The following is a 23,319-nucleotide window of genomic DNA, read 5'->3' as shown; positions in this document are numbered from 1 at the left end:
AACAGCCGAGGTGAACTGGTCTAGTGTAAGTTTACATGAACGTTTATTTCTTAATTGCGCTCTATTAAACTGGAGATACGCATATAGTGTAATATTATTGTCGTACTTCGAAATTACGCTTTATTTATCGACCGGGAATATCATTTTTTATTTTGCGTATTTGTTATCAGGGTTTAAATATATTGTTAATATTTAAATAATAAGGCAGATATGTTGCTGTGAGTTTTGTATTTTGCATATTTAGTATTAAAAAAAAAATTGTATTCAATGTATTCTTTATGTACTGCGTCATTCGGTAAGAACGAACGCAACTAACCTTTGAAGCCTACTTTAACTGTGATGTCTAGTTTTAGTAGCGTGAGCTTGAGCTACGAATAACGTATATGATTGTTTCTTCAAGCGTTTTATCTCGTTAAAATCAAAATGCTTTTGATGATTAGTTAACCAGATTTTAAAACCGACTTAGAATTAACTTAGACAGTGAAATCGTAGGTTACGGGGATTTTTAACTAGCCTTATTTATATCTATTAATTCAACATAGATGTAAAAAGATTAGTACGACATACTTTCTGTTGTATGAACAAACTGTCTTTTGAACAAAGCAGTTCGTCTGAGACTCATTTACTGACTCAAGAAAATCTTAACAGCCCACTATGAGGTTTAAATTTATCAAAAAAAAAAAAAAAAAAAAAAAAAACAGTCTGAAATGCTTGCTTCCCGGCTAAAAGGATGGAATCTTCTTCAAAAGAATACAAAGATATGTACTTATCGTAATCGTCATCTGAGCTTCGAATATTTTTCTGAAGAAAATGGCTTAGTGTTTTGTAATGACATTTCTTCTCTTATGGAGAGACTTTGTAGTGATATCATAACCCAACAGAATGACCCTTGTTCATTGATTCCTTTAAAGTTAGTATAAAAGCTGTGCTTCTGCATAATTGCAATAAATTCCCATCAGTACCCTGTACGCAAATATGAGAGAAACATATAATAACTTTAAATTTATATTGGAAAAGCTTCAATATGCAGTGTATGAATGGAATATTTGTGGTGATTTGAATGTAATCTAACTTATTCTTGGTTAAACAAAGTACTGTTTTTTTTTTTGTTTTTGTATGAATAGGAGAGCAGAGACAGAAAAAACAATTTCATTAGAAAAGGACAGCCTAAATGTGAATTACTCATTCCTGAAAAATCTGAAACATGACCCATTGTGTAATCGTTCTTTTAAAGCGTTCTTTTTTTTTCACTTTACTACTTTCATAAGGTCATAATTTTTAGTTTTGGATTTCAATTATTTTCTATTATTTAATAGAAAATAAATGGGGAGTTTTGTAACTTCTCGCGTCCAAAAAATAGAGTTCTCGAAGAGGTGATTTGAATATCACTTTTTTTTTTATCGGGTCGGCGAAGTGTGCATTTGCTTTCTTCCATGCGGCTGGTCGACAGTAAAGGGTTGAGCTGGCATAGTGTGTGCGTCACGATAGAAAGAGCTCGACGTTAAAAAGATTTTATCTTATAATCACCGGATAAGTAAATTGAATATTTTATTTTTCCTTACTTGTACAAAGAAAAGGAAGTATTATGATTGCGAAAAATTTCGGTTTTCAGATTTCAACGGAAATATCCATTTTGATCATCCTTGAATCCATTTTGGCTAGTTTCGGCGTGACGTCTGTAGGTAGGTATATATGTACTGTGTATCTGGCATAACTCAAATCGCAGACTGTACGGAAGAGCGGCCGTGTCCGAAAACGGCCATCTTCGGGAAATCTGCCGAGAGGAACCTATTTCACAGGGTGTAAGAAAACAGCCTCGTGCCGTATTAGACGAACCACTGTGAAGAGGCGGTACGGGGATCGAAAAGTGACAAACCAGGCTTGGGAGCCTCTATATCGCGTAACCTATAAATGGGAACCGCACGAAAATTCCGGCCGCGAAATTGACCGTTTTTACAATTAAATTTTGTCAAAACTATAAAAACCTATACAACACCCCACACCGTCCCACGAAGAGAGCACAATTTAATTCAGTCAGCACATGCGACTTCCTCCGGAGAAGGGGGCGCATTGCTCCCCCCAAATAACTAGGGCTCCGGTAGGTGTATTCCTGCTAGCCCATAAGGTGTTAGTACCGAAAGAGGACTTCAGCGGATGGACTGAAGGGGATCGTACTGTACGAGGCTCAAAAGCGTCTCTCACGGTCAGACCCAGTAAATAAATTTCACGCCGGTCCGTACGGTTAGGAACGCAAATTATCAAATCCGTCCACAAATAAAACTTAAAATTTATAATCGTCACTAAAAAAACTTGTGAAACCCTCCCGATAATAGAAAGATACAACAGCAAGGGACAGTCCAAGTTCTGCGATCTGTAAGGAGAAATATTGAAATTCCCGCAATTCTTGCGTTCCGTTTCATTACTCAAAAACGATTAGCCGTAGGTCGTTAAAATTTTGGATTTAGGACTGTGTAATATCTAGTCGTGCACTTCCCCTTTTGATTGTAATCGACTGAAACGAAATTGTCCAAAAAAGCTCAAATTCCCCCAAAAATTGGATTTTGGACATTTTCTTGACTGCAGTAATTACTGCTTCGTTGCAGTAATTAGCTTCGTTGCAGTAATTAGCTCTCGTCGAGAGCAACAATATATCCTAAGCGGTACTTATTTTCATTGATTCCAGTTATAGCCAAATCAGATTTTTTTAAATGAAATATTTGGCTCTTACAAGGGGAATGCACATCCGTTCGAATCCGACTTCATCTCCTTTTTTTTATGTAAATATATTAATTTATTAATAATTATTAACCTTTGTTTGTAAAAAAAAAATAAAATAAATAATTCAATTACAAAAAAAAAAATTATAGAAAAAATATCAGAAGTTATAAGTGAAATAAAATTTTATGTACTTTTCATTAAAAAAAAAATGTGTGTATTTAATTTAATAGCCGTACAAGGAAGTCATGTAGTGTCCACATCAAATTTTTTCATAACCGTACCTTAAATAATGTCCTTGATCCTCTGCAAAAAAAAATAAAATCATTTTAGAGAGCAGAAATTGAATAGTTTAATAGCCACAATATTGAACCGTCCCCATAATAAAAATTAAAAAAGCTACTGGATGTCTATACGGTACTATAAACACTTATTTTTATACTTAATGAATTTACTGAACGTTAAAATTACATTTCCGCGAAAAATAGGATACTCTTAATATATAATTTAATCGTTGTAAGAAAAATAAAATTAAGCAGTTACTGAATAGAAACGTTCGCTTGTCGTGAAGTGTGCGAAATTAATCAATGAAATTTTTCATATTAATTAATCATAATTTATATCGGTAAAACTGATTCCTAGGACTTCTTTAGGTTACAATACTAGTAAATGCATATATTTTATTCTTTGTAATACTATGTATTTAGATTAAGTTTTCTAAAATTCTAATTTTTTTGATTGAGTAATAAATTTTTTTTTAATAAAAAAATTAGAACCCGTGTTCGAATTTTGTGGAATTGATTTTTGTGTTATCTTTTTATTATATTTAATTATTATTTATCGATTGTGTAATGATCTTGCAGAAAATAATATTTCTGTTATCTTCATTCGTTCGTTAACAAAATTATAATTTTTATGTGTATCTTTTAAATGGAGGAAATTCTGGAGTATAATTTATAGAGTTGCGTATAGTACAGGGTTATCGTAAAAGAATGGTGCGGTTTTGAACGTGGTTTAAATTAAAACAGAATTACTTACAGTTTACGTTTTTTATTTTTCAAATTTGTCGTCTCAAACATTTTTTTACATAATTAATAAATTTCAATATGTGCGCCCTTATTCGCTCGATAAATGTCCAAACGATACTCTACTTCTCTCCAAACATTGGTTAACATTTCTTCTTTAATGGTTGTCATTGCTTCATTAATCCTGTTTTTTAAGCGGTTTAGTTCGCGAATTTTTTGTGTATAAACAACGCTTTTGATGTATCCCCACAAGAAAAAATCCCATGCATTGAAGTTCGGGGGAGCACCATCTTGTTGGAAATGAAGTCTATGAATGTTTTCGAGTTCATCCGGCTGAGGAAAGCAATAATCGATTAACATGTCAAGATACACGACTCCATTAATTGTTTTTTCGGCGAAGAAGAAAGGCCCTATTACACGATTTTTCATCATCACCACTCCAAACATTAACTTTAGGCGAATCGCGTTGTTTCTCAATAATTTCGTGTGGGTTATTCGTGAATTGTGTCTGTTGACGCATCCATTCACGTGGAATGTAGCTTCGTCTGTAAAAATTATATCGTCTAAAAATGATTCGTTTTCACTTATTCAGTCCGAAATTTCAACAGCGAAATTGTAACGTTTTACACCATCATCGGGTTTCAATTCCTGCAGTATCTGGATTTTATAAGCGTGTAATTTCAGTTTTTTATGTAAAACTTTGTGAACTGTTGATTTTGGAATACTTAATTCGACGCTTCGACGGGAGATAGATTTCCCAGGACTTCTAATTACCGATTGTCTAATTAGTTCAACCGTTTTGTGTGGTGGATCTCTTCCGAATTCACCTTGGAACGCTCGTTGAACTAAAATTACGGATTTTAATTCAGATCAATAAAACCCACATTGCTTTGTCTTTATCCGAGAACATAGTAACTCGCTAAACTCACCGCAACAACAATACAAGAACTGACGTTGTGGATACAACTGCTGATACACAAACTTTTGGGTTGGAGGCTATCAGGGATACCAATAAAACACCTAGAAATTTCCCAACAATCTTCCTATGAATTACTGAAACCGCACCATTCTTTTATGATAACCTTGTATTGTTCTGTTTTGGAGGTAGTGGAAATTTTGGTTATAATTTAATCATATTGAGATTTTATTACGTGATGTTTCTACCGTGTTGTATTTTCCATTATATTTGCGTTTATTTTCTTCTAAATAGCGTAGTTTTTTTGTTTTATGGAAGTTGAATTTATTACACTTAACTAGGCTTACGTGGGATTTTGTTGTGTAGTCTGTGTTTCTGTCATTATGAACTTTTTTATTTTACTGTAATCTTTGAAAGTTTTATTTTTTTGCTTTGTTCGCTTTTAAATGGACGAGATTTTTCTCTTATTTTTTAACACTAGCTTATGCTGCTACCGTTGTAAATTTTTTTTTGTTTAAGCCTACTTACCTTTCTAAAAAAATATTTTAAGCTTATAATTATAGCCCGCATCGGTTTTTTAATTAATTATTCATGCGTTTAACGAACGTCTACACTTTTTCTGTTTTACCATAATCTTTTCACCTTATTGTACTTTTCAATTACACATTCACAAATATTTTTTTTGTATATATTGCAAAAAAAGTATGTTAAAATATTAGCTGAACATTCCAAGGTTTATTAACGATTTTATGAACAATATTTATTAAAAAATAAAAAAAAAGATTTTTATATCGTTAAAATTTCTCCTTAATATTATTAACATTCACGTGGAGGTGTTTGCTTTTACCTACCTCAGCAAAGAGAAAGGTAAAACGACAAAAAATTATTTTGTGTTTTTAAGATAATTTTAAAATTTCTTTTCTTTTGGGTCGATATTACTGGAAGTGGATCTTTAATATTTAATCATATGTATCTGAAGACATTGTGCTATTTAAATGTTTTAACTCAAAATTAAAAAAAAAAAATCTCAAACCGTTGAAAAATCTGACAATCATTCCAAAAGTCCGTCTTACACGATTTTGATGAAAAAACAGATTTCTAGATTTTAGGTAACTTTTATGAGGGCAGCGGGATTTTTTTTGCTTTTTTTATCCTATCCATATTTTGAAAATAGAAATAAAATTATTTACATCTATAATTTAAACGTAATAATTTTTCGATTCTTCTCTAAATTTAGATGTTTAGAATTCTGTGTCAAATTAATACGAAATTAGTAATCTGGGTTTAATTGTTTGTTTTTGTACGGAACTTCTTATGGTTTTTTTTTTTTTTTTTCATTTACCGTCAGGGAACTTGGTTATTGGAAGAAACCATTGGCCTATATAGCATTTCAAATAACATGGTTAAGGATGTCACCACCGCTACGGACATGTTTTTTTTTATTAATTTTTTTTTTTTGGCAGCAGAAAGTAAAATCACATAATATTTAAAATAGCTTTGTTTTTTTAAATCTCGTGCCGGGCTCTGCATAATTTTCCCGATTTAAAACTGTTTTCTAACACTTTCCTGTTATTTTGCGTCTAATAAAAAATATCTAGGAATAAATCGATAATATTTTTTTTTTTTCAAATAATTTTTTTGATAATTTGACCGTTATTTTTGCGGTACATTGAAAAATTGTTTTGCGAGTAAGGTCTAGACTGAAAAGTTGTAGATGAACTGAAATGAGATACCAGTAGATCTCTAAAATGGAATATCTTTCTCCTATGCCAGGCTTAGTAGGGGAAATGAGAAGTGAGGTGATCTTCCGCCTAGCTGATTCTACTGTTGCATATCGGCACGCCGATCCAGCGGAAATTGCAATTATATTTAGCCGTACAGGCGACACCTTCATTTTTTGTAATATACTTGTCCGTTTCCATTTTGTTATATTCCCAGTTATATGGGACTATGGACCCATAAAGTTATATGGACCTTTTTGCACCTTTTACTGATATTTCTACCGCCGTTTTAATCAACTCTTTTTCTTCCATAATACGTCTCAGTCAGTTAGCTTTTCTATTCTGAACCTTTCTGATTGAGCTTCTATTCTCGATCGCTTTACCCATTACTTCGTTTATCACTCTCTATATATCCATTTATTGTTTTTTTATCTCCTCCGTGTCCACATTTCAGATGCCTCCACATTTAGCTTGTCTACCTTTCAAATAAAGTTATATAAACAAAATTTTTTCCTGTCTGATTTGGAATAAACATTTTTAAAAACATCGTTTGAAATGTCATCGCGGTATTCTAATATTGAAAAATTAATTTTTCTCGCATACTTTTTATTTTGTGTGAAACTTCATAGGAAAAGTATAATTTAAAGCTCAGATATTTTTTACCGCCTTTCATGTAACAGATTTCTTGCGGTTTTTTCCGAAGATTTCTCCTCTCTGAATAATTGTTTTCGTTTACCTTTATCAAAATGATGGAAGTAATTAATTCCCATGTAATTCTCAATTACGAGATGGTGAAAAAAAATCGTTGCGATCATAAGTAAAGTTTATTTCTCCGTAACGCTTTTTTGAATTGTATGTCATCTTATATATCATTAGTTTAGTGTAGAGAATGTTCTTTTATTTGACATTAAAAATTGGCCTTTCATTGTATTCTGATAAAGGTCTTTTTTATTCGAAATCTTAATACATATGCACCCGCGCATATTTATATAACATAATATTTATTACTATGTGGTTATCATACAATATGTTGCTTGCAGTAACAGAGTATATATGTGTATACCAAATTAATTATTGTCGAAAACTTAAGAGATGGTGTAAGTAGCTAAATGCACTTTTAGCATAACGGAATCCTGTGATATATGTCGTCATGTAATTAGATTACAGTGATGTAGAATTTAACTTTTCTTGTAATTAATTTAGGCCTCGTTTATGGATCTGGGTTCTTTAATTGATTTAAGTAAAATTTTGAAAAAATACATCATTTCTACCTGATTGCCCCTATGCCTTGTGGCAGGCCAGATGGAATGGGGCTGAGGGTGGACGTTATTATACACATGATCTCTTTCCAAATGCTGTTGGTTTATGGGACGCCTCTTGGGTACACTGTAATAAATATGTAACCCGATTTCTTTCCGGCCATGGTGCTTTTAGGGACAGATTGCAGAAATTTGGCGTGGCAGATTTTGGGATGTGCCCTCACTGTAGACAATTGGTTGACACCTACCGTGTTTTTATGAGTGCTCGAAGTACGAGTTAATGCGCACAGAGGCCATCTTTCCGGTTTGAGCTTATCGGGTCGATTTATTATTTATGGATCTCTATGTAAACTGGAGGAGCCAGGACGATTGGGCGGTAGTGGAGAGTTTTATAGTGTACTTAGCAAAAGGAAGGATTGCTGAGGGGATTTCGAGCCCTGCTTGGATTACTCTAATTTTTTGTTTTATAAATTATGTTTTTTTCCGTTGTTTTGCTTTAATATTACTGTGTTATTGTTCCGTGCAATATTTTTATGTTTTGTGTTGCGTGTTGAACTCACGTTTACCTTCTACGAGTAGTTAGTTCAGTTTCTTTTCAGTTAGGTCCTTTCAGTCATACTTAAAACTCGGTAAGATGTGTTTTGTTTTCAGTCCATTAAATGGTAGGATACCGATGGGAGTGTCACTCGTGGCATTTGCATCGGTGGCATCCTGGCCGAGGCGGGCTGGAATATATCAGAAGCCGAGGTTTCGAAGATGACCTCCGGTAAAGCCTATAAGGGCTAGGATCGGAAGGGGGCGGCGGTGCGTGTCTTCCGCTACGGGGTTCAGGATGTATATTTGTGAATCGCTAAAAATTTCTCACCTTTAATTTCAGTTGTAATTATTTTGTCGGTATGTATACGATACTTTGAGTTTTAAGAAAAATATATCAAGACGCTTAATAAAACGTGTATTCTAACTTTTATCCGCGAGAGAAAATTTTAGATTGAATTGAAAAATTCAAGGAAAATAGTGAAAAGAAAAAAGGAGAAATCTTTTAAGATTTATTTTGTCGTGTAACTAACGTGGCATCTTTTAATGAACTCTAGAACTGTAAATGTTCTGGAGTTTTACTTTATGTAAACTTTGAGCATTGTCTCTGGATGTTTCATTCTAATAACCTTTTATTAGAATGAAACTTATTCTTTGTATAATTGTATAATTCTTTGTATAAGCTTATTCTTTGTATAATTGTGTGATTATGTAGGTATTACTGATTTTTTTTATTTTATCCGTATAAATTACGCTTATGTACTTTTAACGGCCACTTTCGGAATTTTAGGTAGGTGTTGCTGATATTGAAAATATCAGAAAAAAATTTGTAATAAAAGCACCTATATTATCGAAAAAATATCTATTTATTCCGTTTATCAAAATTTATTTTTTAAGTTGGCGTGTTTTATTCGAATTACTTCTGGAGGATGAGGGTGATGTGTTTATGCCCTTATAGAAGCTGATAAAGAACACATCACCCTAATCCTGACGGAAGGGGGCGGTGTGTTTGTGCCTTGTGGGTAACTCCAGAAGTCCTATACCGATTTTCATGAAACCGTTCGTCAAATTCGTATCACGCGAGTGATCTTCAGTTCTTTTCTGGAGAATTTAGAATTACAATAGTTTTGTAAAAATTATTTACTCGAGCCGAAATACCAGATCGTTTGAAAATAATTTATTTGTCGGGTAAAGTATGTTTTTAAAATAGTTTTTCGTATAGAGTACCACAAAAAAGCCGGAAAATATTTTGCAACGAAAATAATTAAGACTTTTTGTTTATTATGCGTAATTTTTTACTTTTCTTTGATAAGCAATAAGTAATTAGTTAAAAAACACATTAAGTTTAAAAAGTTTTTTTGTAATTTGTTTTTTCTTTTGCAAATAAGCATCTCATAATACTTTAGATTTTTAGTTTTGTAAATAAATTATTATTAGGTTGCAGTGAATTCTAATTTTAAAAATGTTACATTTTTAAATCATGTTTTTTTATGTAAAAATTACTTTTTATCTTTAAGTTCTAAATAAATCCATCTTATTCCTTACTTAGTATATTTTAATAATAATAATGATAATAATAACAACCTTTATTGAAATATTCACAAATAAACTTATAATATTTGACCGTCAGAAGGAATGACACACACACACACACACACATATGTGTGTGTATATATATATATATATATATATATATATATATAAAGGAAAGATACGAATAGTCTTTTTTAATATACCATTGGAAACAATCATCATTAGATACTTTGGAAAAAGTATATAAAAAATAATAAGTAAATTGGATTGAATGGAAACCACTCATTTGGAAACACCGAGTGGTTTCTCATAGAATTCTTCATACTGCAGAGTATATTGCATATCAAAACGCTAGCGAAATGATAATGAAGTTCAACTCTTTTTATGACGCTTTCAATTTTTTCTACAGGGTCATATCGCATTATGACCACTACTACGGTAGGGGAAAACAAATCCGATATATATCGAATTTTTTCATCGGTTATAATCATTCTGTATTTCATTACTTTAATTGTTGAAATCGTTTTTTCTGGTAGTACAAATTGTCGCGGAGTAAGTAGTTTTATTATACGTGGCACAGTCAAATACGTTAGAATGTGTAAATTTTAATAACGGTTGTTATTTTATATCTTTCTTGGTTTGAAACTCCGCATCGTTATAGCGAGTGATTTATCTTCTCGCCAAGAATTCACGTTCTTTTTATATTTTAAACTAATAAATTTTTACGATCGCTTAATAATTTATTATCCTCAACCGTGAATTAATAATTAAAAATTTGTCATGTGTATAATTTTAAAGGCATTTTGCCAGCCGTTATTATTTTTTTTGTTCGGTGTGTTAACGTCGTTCTTAAGGTGTTTTTAATTCGTCGCTTCAGCGTGTTGATCGATTACTGCTAGAGAGATCGACTGCGAGAACCATGTGACTGTGGTGAAGTCGAACCGAGCGAGAGAGAATAATGTAGTGCGCGCGCGCGTAACAATCGCGGGGGCGGTGAATTTAGTGCCGCCGCTAGCCCGCAGCCCTCATTCCGTCAGTGTCGGTATGATGATCGTCGTGCGAGTACGTGTGCTCGCATCTGTTTTTTGAACTGCAGTGCATGTGTCGTGCGTGTGCGTGTGTGTTGTTTTTATGAATTTTTTAATGTACAAAAGGGATGAAAACTATCGCTTAAAGAATAATGATTTTTATTAAAGCGAGGGTAAGAATCTTTCTGAATTTCTATGTTTTAATCGTGTTTCCCGACGGTGTTTTATTTTAAGTGTACTAGATTATCGCGTGGAGTGCTTGAAGTTTACCGTGATAAAACGTAAAATGTAATACGAATATATATATATATTTGTTCATTTAATGAATATTCGCGCGGCATCCGTGCGGTAGCGTAGGATTTATATAATGTTTTCGTATTAAAATATACGTAAAACATTACGTCAGATTATATATTTTATCGTAACTGGAGTTATGTTCATCGATATATTTTAAATATTATCGTTAATATATTTTCACTAAACATTCCTTTTTTAAAATATATCCTCTGTAACGCTAATATTAGTTATTTCTGTATTTTAATTACGAACACGTTTGTAAGAAACTGAAAATTCGTATACAGTTCTCCATTTAATCTTATCGGATATTAGAGCGACATTCAGTAACACCCAAAACTACTTTTTACCGTAGCGCCCAAAATAACCGGTAAATCTTAACTTTTTAATTCTAAAAAAAATAAATTTTCTAATATAAATTTGTTATAGATTTCTTAAATTAATATTTTTCTGGTGTTCATCAAAATCTTATTATCGTAAAAGGGTAATGTAACCGTGCAAACTATTTTGATTTTTTATTAATTATAATTAAATACTCTCGTTCTATTGAATAAACATACCGACTCGTATTTACAAAAATTAACATACCTTTTGGCGTATGTTCGGGTTACTGTTAAAAATGAGAAAGTATGTCGAGGTAAAAATAATTGAGCTCTTGCTTTTGAAAATATAAATTTTTTTTTTTAGATTATCATATTTTTTACGCTTTATTACTAAGTTGACTAATTGTATGTAGTAAATCAATAAATACTTTTATTTTCATGCGTACTGCTTTCATTTTAACGTTTTATATAATTCACCTATTTTTGTCGTAATTTTTTTATTTCAAAACTTAAGTTATTGTTTTAGATTTAATAACTGATAGCCTCAAAAAAATACACTATTTTAAGTAAGGAGAAACATTTTATTGGGTTTCAAAATAAATATAAGCTTTTAATTATATTTTTTTAATGGAGTTTGAGTTTCTACGTTCATATTGTTTCTTTGAATATACCATTCCTCTTCGTATGCAAGGTTATAATAGATATTCAATCTTATCTATATACAATTTTTTCTGTTTTTTTATTTTAGTGTTATCTTAAATTATAACGACGGTATTGACTATCGATAAAATCTTTTTTTTGGCTCTCGTAATTTTGTTTACTGATGAATTAATTTTACGGGATTACGTGATGAAAAATTCAAAAAACGTACAATATAAGGTTCGTTTTACTTGGTGAAAGTTATAACTGCGATCGGTTGTATGTAATTAATTTAAGATTCATCTCTGATATTCTATGAAAACATGTTTTATCGATATATTTTACACGTGAATATAGTTTTTAGTAAAACTTGAAAGTTTCATCTTAACTTAATCTTGAAAATTATTCCCGTCCGCACGTCTGATTCTTAAAAGTTCGTTAATTGTCTTCTAGGATATTACTTAAAATTATATATTTTTTTTTTGTCTTCAGTTAATTGACTGGTATGATGCAGCTCTCCAAGATTCCCTATCTAGTGCTAGTCGTTTCATTTCAGTATACCCTCTATATCCTACATCCCTAGCAATTTGTTTTACATATTCCAAACGTGGCCTGCCTACACAATTTTTTCCTTCTACCTGTCCTTCCAATATTAAAGCGACTATTCCAGGATGCCTTAGTATGTGGCCTATAAGTCTGTCTCTTCTTTTAACTATATTTTTCCAAATGCTTCTTTCTTCATCTATTTGCCGCAATACCTCTTCATTTGTCGCTTTATCCACCCGTCTGATTTTTAACATTCTCCTATAGCACCACATTTCAAAAGCTTCTAATCTTTTCTTCTCAGATACTCCGATCGTCTAAGTTTCACTTCCATATAAAGCGACACTCCAAACATACACTTACAAAAATCTTTTCCTGTCATTTAAATTAATTTTTGATGTATATTTCTTACTGAAGGCTCGTTTAGCTTGTGTGCTATTCGGCATTTTATATAGCTCCTGCTTCGTCCAACTTTAGTAATTCTGCTTCCCAAATAACAAAATTCTTCTACCTCCATAATCTTTTCTCCTCCTATTTTCACATTCATTGGTCCATCTTTGTTATTTCTAATATATTTCATTACTTTTGTTTTGTTCTTGTTTATTTTCACGCGATAGTTCTTGCGTAGGACTTCATCTATGCCGTTCATTGTTTTTTCTAAATCCTTTTTACTCTCGGCTAGAATTACTATATCATCAGCAAATCGTAGCATCTTTATCTTTTCACCTTGCACTGTTACTCCGAATCTAAATTGTTCTTTAACATCATTAACTGCTAGATCCATGTAATGATTAAAAAGTAACGGAGATAGGGAACATCCTTGTCGGACTCCCTTTCTTATTACGGCTTCTTTATTATGTTCTTCAATTATTACTGTTGCTGTTTGGTTCCTGTACATGTTAGCAATTGTTCTTCTATCTCTGTATTTGAACCCTAATTTTTTAATAATGCTGAACATTTTATTCCAGTCTACGTTATCGAATGCCTTTTCTAGGTCTATATACGCCAAGTATGTCGGTTTGTTTTTCTTTAATCTTCCTTCTACTATTAATCTGAGGCCTAAAATTGCTTCCCTTGTCCCTATACTTTTCCTGAAACCAAATTGGTCTTCTCCTAACACTTCTTCCACTTTTAAAAATTATAATTATAAATATAAATATATAAGTAATTATAATTATAAAAAATTATATTATATTTAATAAATTGAAGTAATACTTTTGTTTTCTTTAAGCGATTCGATTCGATGTAGTTTCTTCAGATTTCGGACGTTTTCTATTAACTGTAGTAATTTAATTTTTCTGTAACTTCAGATAAAATTTATTTTAGCGAATTTGTTTACTTTTGTTTAAGCGCCCGTTTATCTATCGGTACAGTGTACTGACACGATCACATACGACATTATTAAATATATCTTTTATGAAGCTAAGTATAAAATCAACTATCGCTATAATTTGAAAAAAGAAAAAACTCAAGAGAACGTAAAAATGTAAAATTAGATGATCATTTCGTTTATTAAACGATCATCGTTCGAAATACCAGGAAATTATGGAAAAAGATAAAAACAAAAAACAACAATAAATATTAATTAACGGATAAATAGTGTTTTCGAAATTCTGTAAATCGAATGGTTGTAGAATAAAAAATAAAATATTGAAGATTAAGCAGTCGATCGAAGCGTAAAAGTTAATATTTAATTTTAAGCTATTGAAACGTCCTACACAAATGGGTTACCATGTTGATAGAATAATTTTCCCGACTCTCCTCTAATGTATGTTTATTACGTACATTTTTTAAAACCCTTGTTCTTGATTAATTAAATTAATTCTCTTATATTTTACGTTTGTAATAATAATCTATTTACTCTCGTTGTCAAAAATGACAGTTATTGTCTTAAAAATAATTGCTTCTCGACAGGTTTTACTTTACCTTCAGTATTTCCGAGGACAGAAACCGATTTCCTACACTCGGCGACGTAGTAGTCTTGCATGGAAGTTATGATTTTTAAAATTTGCAATATGCAATGTTGATTCTTTTTCCGATTCTTTAGCTCTAGTGAGTTGGATGTCCGGTTGTTCCTTAAAAATGTTATTCTATTATTTTCTCTGTTTTAGTGGTATCTCTACTAAAATCATTAATTCGCCTGTATTTTTAATAAAATTATTTTTTTTGCGATAAGCTCCTGGACAGAGTAGTTTCCGATTTACTCTGTAAAATTTATCTCATTAATGCTGCGTTTTTGTGTCGCACAGGATAAAAATAGTCGTTTCTGGTATATCTATCGGTGTGCGTACTTTCCCTGTATACAAATGTATAACAGAAGTTATTTTATCTTTTTATATATAAAAAATAAATAAAATGTTAACGTTATTAATATTTATTAACTTTTCATTTCATTGTGACAGTTAATTTTTATTTAAAAATTAAGGCAGTTAAAGTTTTACGAACTTAATGTCCACCAAGTAATAAAGTTAACTATTTCGTTCTTTCTTTAAGTTTTTGAAAGCGTTTGGTGTTATATTAATTTTTGAAAATAAGTAATAATAATAATATCAAATTTTACTGTTAGAAAAATAATGTAATCGCTCATTTCATAAACTAATCGAAGTGGATGAAAAATCTTGTATAAAATTGTACAACTTTAATTCGTTGTAATTATGAATAATTTTAAAGTAAATTTCTGATCGCGCCAGTAGATTTTTAAATTTTTATGGATATCCATGTTTATAGATTGTCTGTTGGCCTCTCCAAAAAAAATTAATATATATATATATATATATATTTTAACTTTTGTGTTATTGGAATTTTATTTGCATGAACAAGGAGAGAATTTGTAGGTACGTTTTAAATTATAATCCAACCTGAAAACAAAGGTCCTGACTAAGAGTAATGATATTTCCACAAATTTTGTTTTATTAGAAAATAGTTTCTCTTTTTTTTTTTTTTTATTCGTGTGGAACCTTTGACGGATAGGGAGTGACTGATACGTTTTTTTAGACAATTTCACTGTGGATTTTATCCACTGTCCTACCTGCCACTTTCTAGTTCGAATTATTTTGCAGTTTCTTTTGTTAATTGCAATTCTAACGATGTTAAAATGCAAATTATAGTTCCGATAACACGATTTTTTTTTTTGTAAAATTCGTGATGCCTGGGAAATTTTTAGTTTGGAACCTGCCAATTTTAAACAGATTTAATATTTTCTTATATAATTTTTTTACTAAATTAATACAATAGTTGCTTTTCGTAGCGTTCTTCCGATTATCAGTTCTTATCTTTGTACCCGAAAATTAAGTCTCTGTTTTAAAATTACAAAACAAATATTTCGTACAAAAGTTTTTGGTTTTCATTAATCCTTTTGTCTTCTGACATTATTTGCTAGGATATACCTGTGGGGAGTAAATCTTGAAAAACTGTTTGCCCTAAAAGAGGGCATATAGCTCCCGTTTAAAATTAAAACGAGTGGTATTAATTGTAGTTTATTTAAAGTTTTGCTAAAATGTACCGTCGCATTTCCGTATAAAAAATAGATGTGTGGGGGCGGAGTTCTCGTTTGAAATTTTCAAACGGAGTAACTTTAATTTGATTTTTAGTTTATGATCCTTAAAATCGTTCACTAAAATACCTTTTCTGAAATTTTCTGTTAAAGTAAATCATAAATTATGTTTATCAGAAAGCAACCGATGTTCCTGTTCAAAATTAAAATATCTATACTTATATTTTGTGCAAAGATTGCCGCAAATTTTTATCAGTTTTAATTATTTTACACAAAGTAAATTTTGTGTAACGTACATCATGAGGTAAAAGAAATGTAAAAATAAAGGTATTATACACATGTACATGTATTATATACATGTATGTATGTATGTATGTATGTATGTATGTATGTACGTACGTACGTAAATCGCATAACTCAAAAACGATTAGCCGTAGGATGTTGAAATTTTGAATTTAGGACTGTTGTAATATCTAGTTGTGCACACCTCCCTTTTGATTGCAATCGACTGAACCAAAAGTGTCAAAAAAGCCCAAAATGCAACAAAAAATGTGGATTTTGGACTTTTTCTTAGCTGTTGTAATAAGCCCTCATTGAGAGATTTTTAACGATATATCATAACCGGTAATTATTTTCATTGGTTCCAGAGTTAGCCAAATAAAAATTTAATAAATGAAATATTTGGATCTTAGGGGAAGGCACATCGGTTCGAATGAGACTTCATCTCCTTTTTTTTATTTAAATATATTTAATAGATCAATAATAACAATAAAAAAAAGAAAAAATATCAGATGTTATTAATGAAGTAAAATTTTATGTACTTTTCATTTTAAAAAAAATGTGTGTATCTAATTTAATAGACGTACAAGTAAGTCACGTGTGTCCGCATCACATTGGTGAAACATCTGATTATTTATTTTTGTTTTCATTTTGTTGATGGTTACATCATAATAATTTTTAAAAAAACATAGTGTTAAATAGATATATAAGACGTACTTTTATTTAAAGGGTAGGAACATCTACTCTATCCTAATATTTCAGGCAATATTGTTGAATTAATAATTGCGTAAATATTTGATGTTAATAAGTAATATTATAAGCAATTGTATAATTGTCTTCTTCATTAAAGAATTGTAGGATCGTATCTCTCTTTCAAATGAAATAAGTTTAAATGAAGTGCAGCAAAAAATGTGTATATTAATTTATTAGGCGTACAAGGAAGGTTAAATTAAATTCTTAATTATACTGCTGTATGTAATAAGTTTATTCATTTTTAAAAACTCTGTTTTTAATATTTAAATTGGTAAATTGAAAAATTAAAGGAAGATTTTATAAGTATAAATAAGGCTTTCCTTCTCGGACAATAAAATGTAAGTGAAAAATAAACGATTTTTATTTATGATCCTTAAGATCGTTAATAACCTTTCAGGCGGGTTAGTTGTCGATCACAGTCCAGTATTTTGTAAATTAATATTACCTTCCAGATGAAACCATTCTTCATTTGGTAATAACGTATTGTGGAGGATACCTACAGAATTTTGGTCGATAAAAAATGTAAACCGTTGACAATAATTTAGTCATTGGCATGATCTGTAGATTTCAGTTCTTGAACGCACATGACTTTGTTGGGGAAAAGTATCATTTCTTTTCTTACAGCTTAAGTCCGATATCGTGCTGTTGGGCTAACTTAAGCATTTTTTCGATAAGAATTCGAACTGCATTGCGGTTAGGAACAGGAGTATTTGGAAACGTTTCAGAAAACTTGTGCTTCACAAAATCAGTATACTTTTCACCTTCAGGAAAAACGTGTTCAACGAGAAAATGCCTTCTCTACTGAAAGAACCATTACGTATATCGCAGCTACATAACCAGCTGAATGGGCGTTGGTGGATAGGAGTTGGCTAGAAGGAGAGATTGTGACGCCAAACTGCAAACTATTATTATTATTAATAAAAATTAAAATTGCTGTATTTAATATTTTTTCATCAATATCTCCGTTTCCAAAAGATTGCGGATTTGATTCCTTCGTTATTCCGATAAACGAAACGATACGAAGCACGCTCAATTACAACTCAACAACTGACGTCTTCGTTTATTATTGAGGAACGCCCAACGAACCCACAAGGCAACCAATCTTTCACTGAAAGAATAGAACGCACCGCTTAATTCTAAAGAGTACTGCACACCGACTTTCCGAACCCGCTGTGTTTAAAATTCCGATTGTCATAATATTCTGTAGAATTAATGACAAATTGTTTCTTATTGATTAAAAATATTTTTGATGTTCAAAGTCATTTATTGAACGCTCACCTGAAACTTTGAAAGCTTTGATACTAAATCCCCTCTATCACAGACATCACCTAAGTAAACTGGTATTTAACATTTTTGCTTCCGTTAGTCGTTGGCCGTTTTTTTAGTATAGCTATGCTACTTTAAACAAAAGCTGATCTGAAAACGCTTGCTTTTATGCAAATTTATTCCTAGTTGACGTTTTATTTTTAGAAAGAATCTATCTTGATTTTACTATTTTCTGTCTTTTTTATCGTTTAACACACACACACACACACAGAGAGAGAGAGAGAGAGAGAGAGAGAGAAGAGAAGTATATATATATATTTACTAGTATATAGCTTTTACCAAACTGGAATCTTTTTTTATTTTTTGGAATCTTTGTTATCAGATATTGAAAATTCATGAATCGTCTACAGCAAATAAAAAGTAGGTTTTATAATTCCGGGTTTACGGATTAAACCGCTGTTACGTGGAAAATTGAATTGGACTGTTAAATATGTAAATAATTATGTTTTATATACTCTCATACATACTTCTCGTACCACAATATGCGAGGGGAATGTTGTGTGTGAAGTATTGATAACACGAAATCCCGTAATAAAAATATAGATTGACCGTTAAATTTGAATTTATTATTTTAAATATACTTTGAAGATATCGACTATTTTATAAAGCTGCCAGTTCTGCTGAAAGTTTTATACTAAATAAAATAAAAATAAAATAAATATGGATTTTTTAAATCATTTAAAGTGTTAGATGAGGCTTTTATGTAAATTTATAGTTTTCGTAATGTTTTTCATGTAATTAGTATCAAAATAAAAAAAAGTCGGATGTTAATTGTTTTTGTCCGATTTTACGAATTTTGTGTTTGACCTTATTTTCGGAAGGAGTAGTGCACGATGTGCAAATATTATTGTCTAATATTAGATGATATATCATCGGAATGTATCGTAATACGAACCGGCCAATAAATATAAAAATTATTTGATCGCATTTGAAATTAATTTTTTTACTGTAACATTTTATTTTATTAAATTCGATGCGCGATGTGAGCGATACTTATTATAGTAAGTTAGAGCTATAGACTTTTTTTAAGTCTTAACAGCAAATAAGTCTGCTTTTGATCGTAATGATAATACTGATCTAGAAAATATTGAGGAACATTTTTTATTGTATTTTCTGTAGCGATAGTAATGTAGTCAAACAAAAAACAAGGTCTAGGAATTAAAAAGTAATTAATTTATATATTGTAAAATATTTAGTCGAAAGCATTGATATTATTCGGAAAATAACGGGCAAAAAATTCAGCTGATCGACTTTAATTCAAAATAATAGTAAAGAAAGATCAGAGCCCTTGGACATAATTTGGATTTTTCCCTCTGTTTAGCAACAAGGAAGAAAATATTTTAAAAAACCGCATCTTTAACGTCGTGGCTACGTCTAGCAAGTTAGCCTCTGTCGTAAAAAACCCAAAGGGAGTTCTAAATCCGTCGAAGAGCGGAAATTTATAAATCGATTTAGGAAGACAATAATTACATTTTAGGATTCTTTGCGCAAACTGAAAGAAGGATTTAAAATTCCCTTAGAAAAAAAAGCATTTAGCTCATTATTAATGTAAAACATCATAAAATCTTCGGAAGCCTTTTGTAACCGGTTACAAAAGAAAGTACTTATTAGAAACTATAGTTTTAAAAAAATTGCGCGATAAACACTAATTAGATAGCCGGGAAACTTTCTTTATCAGTATTGGCGTAGAATTTTCATCGTGGAACAATATCTAATAGGCTGTTAAGTTGTTGAAATTATTAAAAGTTTTTTGCGAAAGTTTTCAGTCGTAACATTTAATTACTCTTCTCGTAAGTTTTTTTTTGTAGATATCTCTTTTACCGGTTTAAGGTGATGAGATTTTTATCTTTCTTTACTTTCGATTTATTTACTTGACTTATATAAGAGGCGGGCTGTAAACAAGAGTGGATCCAGAAACTGAATATGGAAGGGGTTATTTGGGTCAAGAGGGGTCACATTTTCCTTCTTTTTTCTAATCGGGTTGGGCATATAATAATATTTCATACACTTTTATCGGATACATATATTTTGATTTTTAAACAAGGAAAATCGGTTAACCGGTCACTAGTATTGCGTAAAAGATGCAAAAAGGGACGGTTTCGGCAAAACCAAAAAAAGTGCGTAATTTTCTTCAATTATATTTCGATTTGTACTAATTAAACTGTAAGTTATTCGAAGTGACACTAACGGGAACTTCAGAAGATAGATTAACTGTAAGCTCGGACTGTATAGTTCTAACAACTTTAATCAAAACTGTCATGCAAACGATCCAAATTATGTATAGATTGAATAAAAAAGTATAAGATGAAGATTTAAATTAAATTGATTTTTATTTGTTCGTTCATTTCAATATTTATAATTAATCCATTACGATCTAAAATTTTACACTTTTTATAGTAATAACTCGGTTAAAATAAATTCATCTCGATGATTACGCATCTTAGCATTCCGATCAATAACGCGGTGTACTCGTATATCAATTTGCATGTCGTTATGAATATGCACTTTAGAAAATGACGACAGCCTCTCTTAATTAACTATTAAGAAAAAATCTGATGTGGACAACACGTAACTTACTTTTATTTTACATACACACATTTTTTTTTTAATGAAAAGTACATAGAATTTTATTTCGTTAAAAACAGGTGATATTTTTTCATAATTTTTTTTGTTATTGAATTATTATTCATCGTAAAAATTGTTTTACAGTGTAAAGGTTAACAGTTATTAATAAATCGATATATTTAAATTAAAAAAAAGGAGGTGAAGTCTGATTCGAACCGATATGCCTTCCTCTAAGATCAAATATTTCTTTAATTAAAATTTTATTTGGCTAACTCTGGAACCAATGAAAATAATTACCGGTTATGATATATCGTTAAAAATCTCTCAATGAGGGCTTATTACAACAGCTAAGAAAAAGTCCAAAATCCACATTTTTTGTTGCATTTTGGGCTTTTTTGACACTTTTGGTTCAGTCGATTGCAATCAAAAGGGAGGTGTGCACAACTAGATATTACAACAGTACTAAATCCAAAATTTCAACATCCTACGGGTAATCGTTTTTTCGGGCAGGTTTTATCTCAAATGGTGCTTTCGAAAGTACTGTATGGAGCCCCTAAATCTGTCTAGCCCGTCGCGCTGCAGTGGGGGAGAGCCCGTGCAATTCTTAGCTGGGTGCACAGGGCTTTCTCCCTTCGGTTATGCTGCGGTACAGGACCATATCAGGTGAGGCAGCCGGGTAGTCGCCGGAATTGTGCCCCTGACTTCTCGTTGGGAAGTGGGTGCTGGTGTACAGCGAAGTGGGTAAGGTGGATGCGGAGGCATCGCTTGTCCGCTGGTGGCGGGAGAGATAGGATCAGTCGACAAAAGGCAGATGGACCTGTAGGTTGATCCCGGTCCTCCAGAGATGGCTGTACCGAAAACACTGGGAACTAGGGTACGAGTTGACCCGGTCACGGATATTTCAAGATATACTTGTGCGCGCGGACGCCGAGGCCCTCCGCGATTAACCGGGAGGAAGACACCGCGGAACACACGTTGTTCGAGTACGATATGTTCCTGCAGCAGAGAGAATCATGCAGGAAAGAATTCGGCGTAATTACCCCAGAGAACATCGTCGGGACTATGCTACATACCGAAAGATCGTGCGTGGTACGCGGTTTTCACGATGTTGGTTAAGACCTTCCGAACCAAGTTGACGGAAGATGTCCAGGGTTGAATAACTACCTCTGAGCCTCTCTTGGGGCAGGTCCCCGGCCCCAAAATGTCGAAGTAAAAAAACAAAAATATGCAGGATCCCGACTTGTTGGAGGCGTGGGGCTACGCGGGTGGAGGCAGACGCATGGGATGTTGTGGTAATACCGTAAGGTTGGCCCAGCATCCTATTGCCTAGAGATGGAGGGGTTTTAGTGGGTAGGCCCGCAAGGGAGAGTCCCACCCTACTGTGGGGTATTTGACCCCGTGGCGCCTATAAAAGGGTTTCCCTCCTCCGACCAAAAAAAAAACTATTGGCATAGGTCTTTTTTGTATAAATAAATAAGTGATTTATTCCCTGAGACTAAAAATTGAAGCTAATATAAAAAAAAAAAACTTTGTGAACACTTGCTTCTCCCTTAGCAACATGATTTATTCGCTATAGACGCATTTTAGCAAAATAGTAATTTCGGGAATGAATAAATGTTAATGTGAAAAATTTCGTTCGAAATTGTTTTTCAGGCTTTTTCCATTTTTCCAGATTATTAACATGATTTATATGCTTTGATTATCTCGTGTATATATATATATATTTTTTTTTTTTTAAATGAACTTACGGATTTTTAAGAGTGTTGATTTCTCATCAAACAGTTACTAATAATTTTCCAGTACATAAAGCAGTGTATTCTAATCGGCTAATAAGTAGATGTAGTGTATATGTTACCGGTAAATTAAACTTGGGGATTATGCATAATTAATTTGATTAATTATCTCCAATATTGGAGAATAACATACATAATTTGTATGTTTAACGTTAATTAGTCGAGGTTAGCGAGCGTAGGTTATGTTTGGTTAGGTTGTTCATATATGTACGATTCGTCAGTACACGGAATCAACATAATCCTCACCAAACATAACCTACGCTCGTTTCGCTCGCTAACCACGACTGATTATCAGTAATGTTTTGATTATTTAAACAGTAGGTTCTGTAATTATTTCTTATAATCGACTAGTTATTTTAATATGTAAGATTTGTTTAGAGAATATGTAAAATGACTAGTGTATTTAATAAATTATTTATTTTTCAAATTCTCCAACACTGGAGGCGATTAATCACATTCACGAGTAATTACGTATAATCGCCGAATTAATCTAATTTACCGTAACATATATAATGAATTTTTTTTTTATAGAAAGGGGCACGTTAATTTATCGCCTTTGGGTGTTTTGTCTTATTCTTGT

At 31.7% G+C, this 23,319-nt stretch overlaps 1 protein-coding gene across 5 annotated transcripts in view; it reads left to right on the top strand.

The window, feature by feature from the left end:
- Positions 1–23,319, top strand: part of LOC142325825 (stress-activated protein kinase JNK) — a 526,820-nt gene that overhangs the window by 164,066 nt on the left and 339,435 nt on the right. For 2 of the 5 annotated variants that reach the window (XM_075367906.1, XM_075368078.1), the window contains exon 1: positions 10,745–10,904. The exons of the other annotated variants lie outside the window; for them this stretch is intronic. The gene's annotated coding sequence lies outside the window, so the exon portion shown is untranslated. Of the gene's footprint in view, positions 1–10,744; positions 10,905–23,319 lie in introns of those variants that run through there. 5 annotated transcript variants of the gene reach the window in all.

This window comes from Lycorma delicatula, chromosome 1 (genome assembly GCF_047948215.1).
Source record: "Lycorma delicatula isolate Av1 chromosome 1, ASM4794821v1, whole genome shotgun sequence".
NCBI classification, from domain to species: Eukaryota; Metazoa; Arthropoda; class Insecta; order Hemiptera; family Fulgoridae; genus Lycorma; species Lycorma delicatula.
The sequence above is the reverse complement of the archived record's forward strand: the minus strand, read 5'-3'. Positions and strand labels throughout refer to the sequence as shown.